General features: G+C 39.7%; 1 long non-coding RNA gene across 1 annotated transcript; it reads left to right on the forward strand.

The window, feature by feature from the left end:
- The first annotated feature begins 4,170 nt into the window (after positions 1-4,170).
- Positions 4,171-6,122, forward strand: LOC134438535 (uncharacterized). Its single transcript, XR_010032612.1, has 3 exons — positions 4,171-4,620; positions 5,075-5,127; positions 5,852-6,122. It is a non-coding gene; the product is annotated as an uncharacterized LOC134438535 (long non-coding RNA).
- The last annotated feature ends 7,815 nt before the right edge of the window (positions 6,123-13,937 follow it).

Here is a 13,937-nt window from a genome sequence, read left to right on the forward strand (position 1 = left end):
GCTCGCAAAAGTACTGATGATCAACAATCACATTTTCTTTAACGATGAAATATTTAATGCACAGAAGCACACAACAAACACACAAGGCAGAACAAGAGCCAAATAATCCTTTTGTACAGTATTGAGTGATACATTAGGCTGACCAAAAACATTAGGAATTACCTAATGTCTCCCTGTCCTTTTTCAGCATAAATGGCCGCTTCATTACTTTCCAACTCTTTCAATCAGACTATTTATTTCAATGGAGTAGATCTTCCATAGGGAAAAACGCATGTGTAACAATGTAACAATTATGCCAATAAATTAATCAATTACCAACAGTTGCACTTATTTGGTTGCAATGAACTTGTGTTCAAAATTGTGGGCGTGTGTGTGCGTGCCTGCGTGCCTGCGTGTGTGTGTGTGTATGTGTGTGTGTGTGTGTGTGTGTGTGTGTGTGTGTGTGTGTGTGTGTGTGTGTGTGTGTGTGTGTGTGTGTGTGTGTGTGTGTGTGTGTGCATGTGTGTGCGCGTGCGTGCATACACATTTGAACATACAGTTGCTTGTCCAAGCCTGCAATAGCCCATATCTGTATGGACATTTGTGTATAATCAGTCCCATCATTACCCAATGTTCATGGGTAAAAAGTTAATGTCTGAGAGGGGTCGTCAGTGCCAGACACGTCTGAGAGGGGTCGTCAGTGCCAGACACGCTGTGAGTTTCATGGCTTGGCTAAGGGTGAGATAGGCCTAATCAGAAATGACCAATTTGGCTGCCAGGCCAACACTGCTTTATGAGCAGAGATGGAGCGCTGGGCTCACTTTCTCAGGCCTAATGCTCTGGCCTCATCATCAACATGATTAATGGCTACTCAGGCTAACAGTCTGTTATATATTGCTGGGAATGGGCTATTTTCTAGGAACTGTACAGTAGAATGGAATACCTTTCAGTCTCACTATAGGCTACAATGTGAACTACATGCAAAACGCACAATGAGACTGAAAACGTCACACCCTTGAGTGTCACATCATGTATGATATCTACTTACAACAACACATAATAATGAATAAAAAAATTATAATAATACCACTCCAAAGTGAATGACAGATGTGAGTTAACAAGCCAATAGTCAATATAGGCCAATACATAGAGGCTACTGTACCGTATGGCATATAAATACAGGTGCTGTATGTGATCATCCACACATATGCTTGAAAAGTACCATTAAAGGGGTATGCCACTATTTTGGGGCTTAATACAGTTAAAATCGTTGGCCAGGGTTTATAAAGGTGGTAAAGTGTCTTATTTTTCATGTAAGCCGTTGTCTTGCTTTAAGACAAGTTAAAAGAGGGAGCATGTCGCTAAGCTAGTGAAAGTCAATGGATCCGTGTAGCATGCTACAATGGTACACAGATCCATTGACTTTCACTAGCTTAGCGACATTTTCCATCTTTTAACTTGTCTTGCAGCAAGACAACGCTTAACATGAAAAATAAGACACTTTACCACCTTTATAAACCCCGGCCAACGATTTTAACTGTATTAAGTCCCAAAATAGTGGCATATCCCTTTAAGTTACTCCAGTAGGCATGTAAGGTAAGTCAGTGGTGGGAAGTATGCTATCATATAGGCCTACTGTAAGTATGATGCTATATTACTGGGTAAACGCCCACCGCTGGGTAAACGCCCACCGCTTTGTTAGTGACTCAATGCAGTCTTTTCAAGTCAAGTTGGTTTTATTGTCAATTTCTTTACATGCACTGGTCATACAAAGAATTTGAAATTACGTTTCTTGCTTTCCCATGCAGACATAGACTAATCTAGGTAAGGACATAGACAGTATAGACATAGACAGTACTTATACATGGACATAAGACAGTATGGACATGGACAGTACGGTAGCACTTTACAATAACCTTCCGCTATAAACAGTTAATAAACAGTTAGCAAACAGTTAACTATTAGTTAACTAAAGGTTTACTATACATTTATAGGTGTATACTAAACACTTACAAAGTTTTAAAAATATATTTATTAGTCCTTCCGTAACACTTAATAGAACATAATAATAAGTTACTTAATATATTATTAAAACTACTTTTATGATTAATTAATTAGCATATCAACAGTAACTTAAGCATAACAAGTGACTTATAAACTGTTAACTAATTATTACTTAATATATTATAATAATTAGTTGTAGTTTACAATTTATAGTTCAATATTAACTAAGTGCTTATTATTTAATCATTAATACATTGTAATGAAATAATTTTTAAGTGTTAATATTAACTAAACTATTGTTAATTACTTATAAATCATTTAAAATATATTTATTAGTCCTTCCGTAACACTTAATAGAACATAATAATAAGTTACTTAATATATTATTAAAAATACTTTTATGATTAATTAATTAACATATCAACAGTAACTTAAGCATAACAAGTGACTTATAAACTGTTAACTAATTATTACTTAATATATTATAATTATTAGTTGTAGTTTACAAATTATAAAGGAGGAGAGGAGAGGAGAGGAGGAGAACAGGGCAGGGGAAAAAGAGGAGAGGAGAGGAGGGGATAGGAGAGGAGAGGAGATGAGAGGAGAACAGGGAAGAGGAAAAAAGAGGAGAGGACAGGAGAAGAGAGGAGAGGGGGGGATAGGAGAGGAGAGGAGAGGAGAGGGGAGAGGAGAGGAGAGGAGAGGAGAGGGGAGGGGAGGGGACAGGAGAGGAGAGGAGAGGAGAGGAGAGGAGAGGAGAGGAGAGGAGAGGAGAGGAGAGAGGAGAGGAGATGAGAGGATGGGAGGGGAGAGACAGAAAGAGGGTGGACAGAGACTGTGTGCGCAAGAGAAAGAGAACAACTCCTCTCTGCCATTCACTCCTCCTCATCCATCTCTCCTTTCTTCCTCCATTCTATTATCATTCTCTTCTTTCCCTCTCTATTTTCTCTTCTCCTCTTGTGTAAATAGGCCTATGAGGGCCTAGTTGGCAATGGGATGGCACCTACTATTGTACTCTTGTGGTTCAAGGCTGGTGGCCAAATATTTTGTTTTAGCAGTGGTTTTAATGTTTATTACATTAATACACAAAAAAGTGGACCTTCCCAATTTTGAGTTTTCAGTCATAAACAATCTTACGTTTTATATTGGTAAATATAATTGCACCTTTAAGTTAAAGTTTCTATTGCACTGAACTGTCTTCTATTTTCAAGTCATTGAAATAAATAAAATAAATCAGCTGATTAGGTTGATATCTTTCCTCTGTTTATTTATTGTATGCTGTTCTAGTTGTTTGATAGCCTATTTCATCTGCAACCCAGTCGACAAATGCCTATTGAAAATGTAAAATAAATAGTTTATAAAAAGCATACACAGTAAAATGGGATAATAAATAGAGGTAATTCTGGTGAAACAATGATTTAATGATGGGTTGTTATTGTTAAAAACATGACTTAAATGAATTTGAAATAGCAGAACCTTTACTGTGACAATTACGGGACTTTTATTTTGAAACCGGCTGTGGCTTCCCTTGGAGCCGTTCACTTCAGTCTGTCGTCTGCCGAGCCAGTCGAATTTTCTTTGGATCTAGAAACAATCAAATGAAAATATTTCGTTTTTTATGAAGTTTAAGTTTCCTTTTGCGTCCAGCTCTGTGAATGATGTAAGTTTTGAAGACTAGAGGCTTCCTTTCGTCGAGTATTTGTTTTGTTTCAATTCGCCTTATTCACCCGGAACTTTCTAAAGACGTTGAGGGGTACACTTCAGGGGTACACCCGGCTGCACACCAGCTGTTTGGCGCCTCACTGCTGTGTGCCCACGTCCTCAAAGAGAAACAAATCCTACCGTGGACAGACTTTCCACCGTTTCGCCAAAGAGCAGGCACTTCGGCGTGAATGAATTAATCACATCAAGAGGGATCATGGTCCATATTTCAAGGTAAGATGCATCATTATGTCCAATCATACGCATTAGCTAGCACAAATAAGCTAGCTCGCCAAGATTCCCTGATTGACGCTCCCAACGCAGGACGCTCCCCTGTCGGCTCGCTCCCACTAGCCAGACTATCGGTCCCACCGCCGTATAACGGAGCTAGTTATCTTTTTGATGTTAGTTTTTTGTTTCTAACCCTAACCCTAACCCTATAATACGTGCAATATAATCGGGTGGGACTACACGTTGTGATAGAAACACCTGGGACTGCACGTCCGGGAGCGATCTCAGTTGGGAGTGTCCATCTACCACCGCTCGCCAAAACTTGTCATGGCTTATGTAGCCTGATGAAGCCTAATTAAAAAAAATATGAATGTGTAATTACACAACGCTACATTTATATGGTATTTCCAGATCGCTATTTCAAAATTATGCTTTCAATTTTGTGTTAGGCGATCCGATGGCTTACCAGATGTGTTACCAGAACCAGTAGCATACTTGTGCCAAAATGAAGTTGTTTTGCTAACGAACTAAAATACATGCTGGTATTTATGGTTACAGATCAACGCTGAGACCGAGGTTTGATCTGAGCACGTTGAGAAGCAATGCTTTGTTAAGGTCACCCGTGGTATGACAACGCTAATAAAGGATGCTGTGCCTGCCAACTTTGTTCGAGCCAAAGAGGAGAATCATCATTCGCATACCGTGGTTAGTTTGTTCAGTCGTAATTCAACTGGCATGTGTTAACCAAGCCTCTTTACAAAAAACTGATAATAGTTTGCCATGGAATACATTTTACTTTAGACAAAAAACTTAATGCATGTGCTGGAGATATATTTGTTTGCATTCATCATGTACTCCTGAGTCATGAGCCAATGATTTCAAACTGTGATGTCATTACATTGCATTACATTTCACTTAGCTGACACTTTCATTTTATTCAAAGCGACTTAGTTATTAAATGTCAGGGTATTGTTTACAGTCCCTGGAGTAATGTGGGTTTAGGTGCCTTTTCAAGGGCACTTCAGCCATGGAGATGTAGGGAGTGGTCAGAGGGATTCGAACCTGCAACCCCCAGATTGAAAGACCAACTCTCTTATCACTAGGCCACGGCTGCCCTGTGTATGTTATGACTCTCCTGTCCTTTGTGTTTCTTTTTCAGTATGGATTCCATGGAGTATTCCATCGAGTATTTCTTCTGTTTCAATCGTCTTGGTAAGGCAACTTGTCTGTTTTTCCCCATACCTAGGTCTTATATTGTCTATCACTGCCAAATACTTCAGGTGAAACCTGCAATTTGTATTTTGTTTTGTTAATACTTAAGTTTGATGTTGGCTGGTTGAAATGAGTTCGGAGTAAGCAGACTGTATTTCACATGCTGTGATCACGCACCCATTGCGTGCAAGGTGTAATTCTCTAGGCCTATACATGGGTTCTAAATGTTGTTTATAACCTGACTGCGCGAACCTAGCTGTGCACAACTCCACCTCTGATTGTTGGAAACCGCTGACGGTCAAAAACTTATCTCACATGTTTGGCTGCCAGTGTCTTGCCCCTCCTCATAACATTGTGTTGAACACTGTACGGGCCCATGTATAATTGCAAGGTTACCTCAATTTCAGTACACTATGTTGTTATTTCATAGTATTCACCCTGTTTACTTGATAATGGTTATTTAACTGAATGGTATGCAATGCAGTAGGAACAAAGTGTTTGCAGGTTTGCAGTTTGCATAGCTTTTCTTTTGAGAAGATAGATTTAAAATGTTGCACAACTTTAAGTTTATATTTGATAGGAATTCAACATTGTCCTGGGTGTGTAGCTTACGGCTGTAACTGCTATGATGCTTTTCTGTTATGCTGCTCTACAGCCTAGGCTACATGATGTGTCTGTCCCTATCAAATAAACCAAACTTAACTGATGACATATGTTCACATAGGTGAAGTTTTTGAGCTGGATCTGGATTCTGCTGAGGATCCGTCGACTACTAGATGGCGAGCCACCCACTCATTCGATTGTGATCCTGTTCTACATTGCGCATGGCATATTTGGTAGGATTGTGGCCTGCTCGTGTCACATCACTGACTATGACTGACTTCAACGCCTTGAACTGAACTGCTTGAAAGGAGCTATTTTTCTTTTTGAACAACTTAAAGGAACTCTCTACATCGTCTCTTTTGAGGATTTAAAGGACTATTTCCAATTTTTGAAGGACAATTCAATTTAAAAAAAAAAAAAAAAATTAATGTTCAAACCTTTTTGGGGGGCGGGGGGGGGGGGGTGATTGTAAATATTTAAACTTTTCAATCTCTTACTTGTGATGTTTTTATTTCATTTTGTTAATGCCCATTTTATTATTTTTCCCTATATCCTATGTTTGTATTTAAGAATGTCATTCTTCATTAGGGTTGCATACAATATTTTCTATGGATACATGATTATTTATAATGATAAATAAATAATAATTATTATTATTATTTATGCAAGATGGACATTTGACACGAACATTATGGTGTTCCCCGTTCATTTTGCTTTCGATATCCTTTCCTTTTTGTTTTGGACTGTTTCAATTCACGGGACGTCACTTTAATCCTCCAAAGGACATTTTTGGAGTGAAGCGGCCAACTCTCTTGAATTACTGCTCTTGTCGGCTTGCGCTCGCCTCTGTGGATCTAATAAGGACATAAAAGGACAGAAACTTAATGTTTTGTGTTAAGGCTACATTTTTATGTTAGAAATTATTTTTGTATTGTAAGGGAATTTGATCTGGGAAATGTGTGTTGTGACCCTGGCAAGTTCTCTGTTTTGTAGCGTGCTGGGGTTTTTGATTTGACATGCTCTAATTAATATAAATGGTGAAAATGTTGTAGAAACATATTGTATGTTGTCTTTTAATTGGTATCTTTTTCACTCTACCCAAAGCCTAGTGTCGCATTCTGTAGCCCATTGATCCTGGCCTACCATTGACGTGTACCATACTCAGTAGTGGGTAACAACAGTTTAACATCATTGATAATTCTTTTCTCTCTTTCTAACAGTGTGAAAATGTATTTCTTGAGACCAAGTGAAAATCATTTGTACTGTGATCATTTCTAGTGATACTGTCCAATTTCTGGAAATAGGCTCATATTACACATCCCCTTGAGTTAAATTATTGAGTTTTACCTTTCTCCTCCTGTATGTTCAACCGTTCTAGTATGGCAGTGCAAATTTTACCTCCATGCTAGCAGTTAACATTGAGTCCTATGAGACCAGCTGGCGGCTAGCTGGTCTCAGAACTCAATGTTAACTGCTAGCTTGGAGATAAAATTTGCACTGCCGTACTCAGAGAACGACAAGAAGTACAGGTAAAACAAAAAAATAAGGGAAAGGTAAATCTCAATAACTTGACCCAAGGGGAGGTGTAATATGAGCTTATGTCCAAAAATGGGACAGTATCACTTTAATGTTACATATTAACTAATCTCAACCAACTTCACCATAAGGTTCCCCATACTGGATTTTAAACATTAGTTAAACATTAGTAAAGCTCAACCAACTTCACCATAAGGTTCCCCATACTGAATTTTAAACATTAGTTATATATTAATTAAGCTCAACCAACTTCACCATAAGGTTCCCCATACTGAATTTTAAACATTAGTTATATATTAATTAAGCTCAACCAACTTCACCATAAGGTTCCACATACTGAATTTTAAACATTAGTTATATATTAATAAAACTCAACCAACTTCACCATAAGGTTCCCCATACTGGATTTTAAACATTAGTAAAACATTAGTAAAGCTCAACCAACTCCACAATAAGGTTCTCAATGCAGAATTTTAAACATTAGTTATACATTAATAAAACTCAACCAACTTCACCATAAGGTTCCCCATACTGGATTTTAAACATTAGTAAAACATTAGTAAAGCTCAACCAACTTCACAATAAGGTTCTCAATGCAGAATTTTAAACATTAGTTATACATTAATAAAGCTCAACCAACTTCACCATAAGGTTCCTCATACTGAATTTTAAACATTAGTAATACATTAATAAATACTATACATAATTATTATTAAATGATTTATAAGTAATTAACAATAGTTTAGTTAATATTAACACTTAAAAAACATTTAATTACAATGTATTAATGATTAAATAATAAGTACCTGGTTAATATTGAACTATAAATTGTAAACTACAACTAATAATTATAATATATTAAGTAATAATTAGTTAACAGTTTATAAGTCACTTGTTATGCTTAAGTTACTGTTGATATGTTAGTTAATTAATCATAAAAGTATTTTTAATAAAATATTAAGTAACTTATAATTATGTTCTATTAAGTGTTACAGGAGGACTAATAAATATATTTTAAAACTTTGTAAGTGTTTAGTATACACCTATAAATGTATAATAAACCTTTAGTTAACTAATAGTTAACTGTTTGCTAACTGTTTATTAACTGTTTATAGCGGAAGGTTATTGTAAAGTGCTACCGACAGTGCTCATACAGACATTTAAAGTGCAAGACTGGACAACAGAAGACTTGTAGAGAACATACATTAAGAGGAGGTATTTTGTTGTGCTTTTCTAAAAGTCCTTAGTTGGAGAATGCAACACATTTCTTAGTTGTGGGTTGGGTGGGTGTTAACATTAGTTTCTCATCAATGTCTTTCAGTGCCCTTCATCATATATTTAATCTAAATGTTTGGGGAGCCAAAACCACTCTGCACCAGCCTAACTGCTCACCTATGTGGAGAAGCAGAGGGGATTAGGGTAAGTTGGGGCTCCCAGCGAAAATTCAAAAGAATTCATATTCACAACTACACAGCTGCAACTGAATCACCACTACTATAATTTAAAGACTTAGCTGTAATTCACACTCTGTAGGCTTGGGGGGCCCAAGCAGTTGCCTGTCTAGCCTGCACCTCTGTGGAGAAGAGGAAGAGAGGAGTGGATGAAGGCAGAGGATTGGAGAGAAAACCAAGAGGAGTGGAGTGGATAGTAGAGTAGCAGACAGACCGGAGGAGTGGAGTGGACAGTGGAGAGCAAGAGCTTAGCCTTGGAGTGAAGAAGAGGACGAGTAGAGAAAGCAGGATTTTAGCAGAGAAGGGTGGTGAGAAGAAGAGAGGACAGGAGAAAAGATAGAAGCAAAGAGGAAAAGAGAGGTGGTGGATGTGTGATGACCCCCACCCCAGCACCACCACCACCCAACCTTGAGTTCAAGACCATGATTGGGGTGACAGCCCCTGTGTGTGCCGGTAAACAGAGTGTGTTTATGTAGCGGTGGTGCGACCATATAGCCAATCTTGCGTAACCAGGACTGGATTACGTAATGCACAGGCTGGATATGGCTGCAGCCTAGGGGCCCCCACCTGCCAGGGGGCCTCTGATTGGTCAAAACTTTAAAAATCCAGAATTGTGACAAGATGCAATATTGAAAAAAAAAATCTGTTGTGATCAGTACAGTTGGTAGACATGTTATCTTCAAATCCTAGCCCGTAATTATGACACTGTCTATGTAAATGTGTCTGGAAATTTACCCTCTGGGGGGCCCCACAGCCAACAGTGGCCTTGGTGCCCCTGGCCAGATTAATCCGTCTCTGTGCGTAACGCAGCCGAGAGAACCCCAGCCAGGCACGGAGGGACAACACAGAGATGGAAACCTATTCCCCAGGTCAGCTGAGAGGGGCCACTGACTCACTTGAGGGGCATATCAATGGAATCAGAAGAGGGCCCAGTGTGTGTGTGTGTGTGTGTGTGTGTGTGTGTGTGTGTGTGTGTGTGTGTGTGTGTGTGTGTGTGTGTGTGTGTGTGTGTGTGTGTGTGTGTGTGTGTGCCAGAAACAATTACAGGAGAGAATTGACCATTTCACCACCATCTCTTGTACTGGCAAATTGTGCCAAAAAGTGACACATGGAAAATCAGAGGATATCTCTGCTGTCTGAATATCTTATAACCCCTGTAGTGATGTACATTGTGACAAAAAGTGTGCAAAATACTTATGTTTTGTATTGTGTGTGTGTGTATTTGTGTATACGTGTGTGTGTGTGTGTGTGTGTGTGTGTGTGTGTGTGTGTGTGTGTGTGTGTGTGTGTGTGTGTGTGTGTGTGTGTGTGTGTGTGTGTGTGTGTGTGTGTGTGTGTGTGTGTGTTTGTACTGTGTGTGTGTGTGTGTGTGTGTGTTTGTACTGTGTGCGTGTGTGTGTGTGTGTGTGTGCATACACATGAATGGGTCTGTGTGCATGCCTTTGTGTGAGTTTATGTGATATAAGTGTGTATTGGTGCATGTGTATGTGCAATGTCTATACAGTATGCAAAGTTTTAACACAATATGACTGCATAAATATAGACTAACGAGTGCTTCTTATAGTGCGGAGGGTTGGGCTTCAGGGCACCATGGCCGTAACTACCATTGAGGACACAGAGCTCATGTCCTCTGTATTTTTTTCCAGTAATGTAAAATTTATCCATGATTAAAATCGATATGTGATCAACAATGATAAATTCAGTCTGTATACGCCACCCCCACTTATCCTCAAGGCAGTGATTAATGAAAACAAATTTTGAGTTGGACTGAAGTGTTTGAAGCATTCTAAATGTACAGTATGCAGTACAGCACGCAGTATTTGACCTCGGTATTTGAAAATGTCTAGTTACGGCCCTGTGGGTAACTGCTACAAACCTCCAGTCCATACAGGCAGGGCCGGATTAACACTTTCTGATGCCCGGGGCTAATTACCCGGATGGGGCCCTTCATGTCATGTTCTGACGCATGACGTCACACAAACCCACTGACACATCAGCGTACACAGTAGGCCTACCAATCTATGACAGATACCATTTAAAGTTAACTGGTGATATTATTTCTAGGGGTGGGCAAACATGAAAATCTTTAATCGCATTAACTCAATGACTTTCTGTGATTAATTGCGATTAATCGCATAGCGCGCGAAACCCAAAATAATAATAAATCATAAATAAAATAAATAATAAATAAAATAAAATATTTTTTAAATTAATAAAATAAAATAATTAATAATAATTTGCATATGTACTGTGTAGATAACCTATGTAGGTCTAATATAATATTCCACAATGGAAATGTAGGCTATTTGCCAACCTATCAGTCTAAATGTAGTAGGCTTTATGCCTAGCCAATGTAGGCCTACTAATGAAACAAATTATTGCATACAATATTACACTAGGGCTATTTAAGATTGTAGGCTACTGAAACTGATATATTAGAAATTATAAACTCAAATTAGGATGGTCTACATGGGCCTACAAGAAAAAAAGGAAAAAAACTTGTCACTTAAAAAAACTATATGTTAAAACGGCTTGCCATAGGCGTGCGTCTGTGAGATATGTCCCGCCTTCTCTCACTGTCAAAGACTCCCACCTTCTCTCTTATCTGTCGCTATTTTTAAGGTGTTTCAGCGACTAGAAACTAATTGACTGTCTGTTGGCATTGACAGCAATTACATCTTTCAAAACAATAACGTTGACATGACTAACACTATCTTAAATGCTGACGAAGTTGCCGATGTCGCGAAATCATAGCCTACCATGTTGATGAAGCCTACTATGCACGCGCAGCGCCATAGATACCAAAACGTTGCGTGAGGAATGTAATATCTCGCGGTTCGCTTTTTGATCAGGGCTTTAGTAAGTCTGCGTGGCGTTATTGACAGCTGATAGACAGCCAGCACAACAGTACCCTTTTCATGCTGACCGTACAATAGACTAGCCTTGCGAGCTGCAAAGGCGAGCCACATGCTGCTCGAGTGTTGCGCAAGGAGGACCAGAACTGTGTAGGCCTACCGAAAAAATCTTTGCTGGTGGTAGCCGCTACAGCAGGCTGACTACTCCACAGGTTGGTTAATTTGGGTTTTTTCTGTAATAATTCTTTGGCTCTTTCCTTTTTTATTTCTACTAATTTTCGTTTTTTTTGCTCCGCTCTCCTGTTTCCTATGGCTCGACATTTTCGCTCGTTTTCTTTTTTTTTCTATTATTTTTTGTCATTTGACATTCCGCGACCGGATGCCCCCTCTAGCGGTGATGCCCAGGGCTGCAGCCTGTTCAGCCCATTCTTTAGAGACGGCCCTGCATACAGGCATTAGCAGGTCCCCACAGCCTGACCATGCACATAACACTGCCAGCCGGCGGAGTGATCGTGGCACTTTCGTTTGCACAACATTAGACTCAGTGGTGTAGTCTACTTTTGGTAACACTTTATTTTAGGGATACATCTATTAGCACTAATACATACAATGTGCCTGTATAAGTAACTTGTAAGGCATGTACAAAGCAAAATCAAACATTTGTTAGGCATGTATTTGCAAATGTCTTGTTCATGCACAATAAGGGATTTATTATCAATTTAACCTTAAGGGCTCTGCATACTTCACGTGCGAGAACCATTAATGACGTCATCACTTGCGACAGACTATTCATACTTCTTTCGCTCGCATTGTCGGAAGTGCCCTCTGCTGTTCATGAGAGAAACTGCAGTATCTTTCGCAACTCGCAGCGTGAGTTCTACGGATGTATAAAATAGAAAGCCAAACACGGCTGCTGTAGGGCTACTGAACGTCTGACTTGTGACTTGTGACCACATTGAAACATATATTTTTTGTTGTAGCCTACATTGCCAGACCATTCCAAGACCATGTGAGAGCATTGTTCTGGCGGCAGAATTTATAAATAGATCGCCGAACACAACGTGCTTCTGAACAAAGTAAACAATTGTTTCACTGAACAACATTTAAGAGAGAAGATAAAATGAATAAATAACTCTCTAGGACGTGTTATTATCCTCAAAATGATGCAGGATCCATTCTGTAGTAGCCTACAGTAGTTGTAGCCTCTCTTCGCAACTCCTGCTTTATCTGTCTACCTGCATGGTCGCTGGTGGCGCACGACAAGTTACAAAAAATGTGGGGTGCACGACGTCGCGACACGGCAGCTCGCGCCACGGCGTGTGACGTCATTTTGGGTCACGTGACGGCGCGAGTGAGGTCGCGAGTGAAGTATGAAGGAGGGTAGCGCCAGTCACGCCAAGTATGAATCCCCCTTTAGTAAGGACCTAGTAGGCCTTAGCGTTTGCTTAGTACATGCCTTACAAGTTACTTATGCAGCCATTAAGATTGTATGTATTAGTGCTTATAGATACATCCCTAAAATGAAGTGTTACCCTACTTTCTTATGGTGGGTATACTGTATATATTTGTGCTATTCAAAACAATGGATAAATCAATTTTAAGTGGGTATACTGAAATCCCTGAAATTTAGAAGTGGGTATACTCCATATACCCGCGTTCTACGTAGACTGCACCACTGATTAGACTGTGTGATTGTGTGTGTGTCTGTGTGCGTGTGTGTGCGTGTGTGTGCGTGTGTATGTGTGCGTGCTTGTGTATGTGTGTGTGTGTGTGTGTGTGTGTGTGCGTGCGCGAGTGTGTGTGTGTTGGTGTATGTGTGCGTGCACGAGTGTGTGTGTGTGTTGGTGTATGTGTGTGTGTGTGTGTGTTGGCTCCACATAAAGTATGATTGGCAGGGCCCTTTTGAACAAGGTGAGACAGAATCATTTGCAGAAAATGTGCCGCTTCTGCAGACTGTTATTTATCAGTCAGTCTGATTCTCACCGACGGTGACATCTTTATTTTCCTGAATAATAACTGTGATTTCTCCGCACACACATGCATGCACAGACACACACACACACGCGCACACACACACCAGCACCACCAAAACAACAAGCACACACATACAGGCTCATGAACACACACACACACACACACACACACACACACACACACACACACACACACACACACACACACACACACACACACACACACACACACACACACACACACACATCATGTTCATCTCTGTGAAACATATATGCACACATGCAGTATGATCGCACGTATGCATGCAAGCACACACACACACACGCACATACGCACACACACGCCCACACACAAACACGCACTCACACCTAATGCACCTCGCATTCACGTT

The sequence above is a fragment of the Engraulis encrasicolus genome, chromosome 22 (genome assembly GCF_034702125.1).
Source record: "Engraulis encrasicolus isolate BLACKSEA-1 chromosome 22, IST_EnEncr_1.0, whole genome shotgun sequence".
Lineage (NCBI taxonomy): Eukaryota > Metazoa > Chordata > Actinopteri > Clupeiformes > Engraulidae > Engraulis > Engraulis encrasicolus.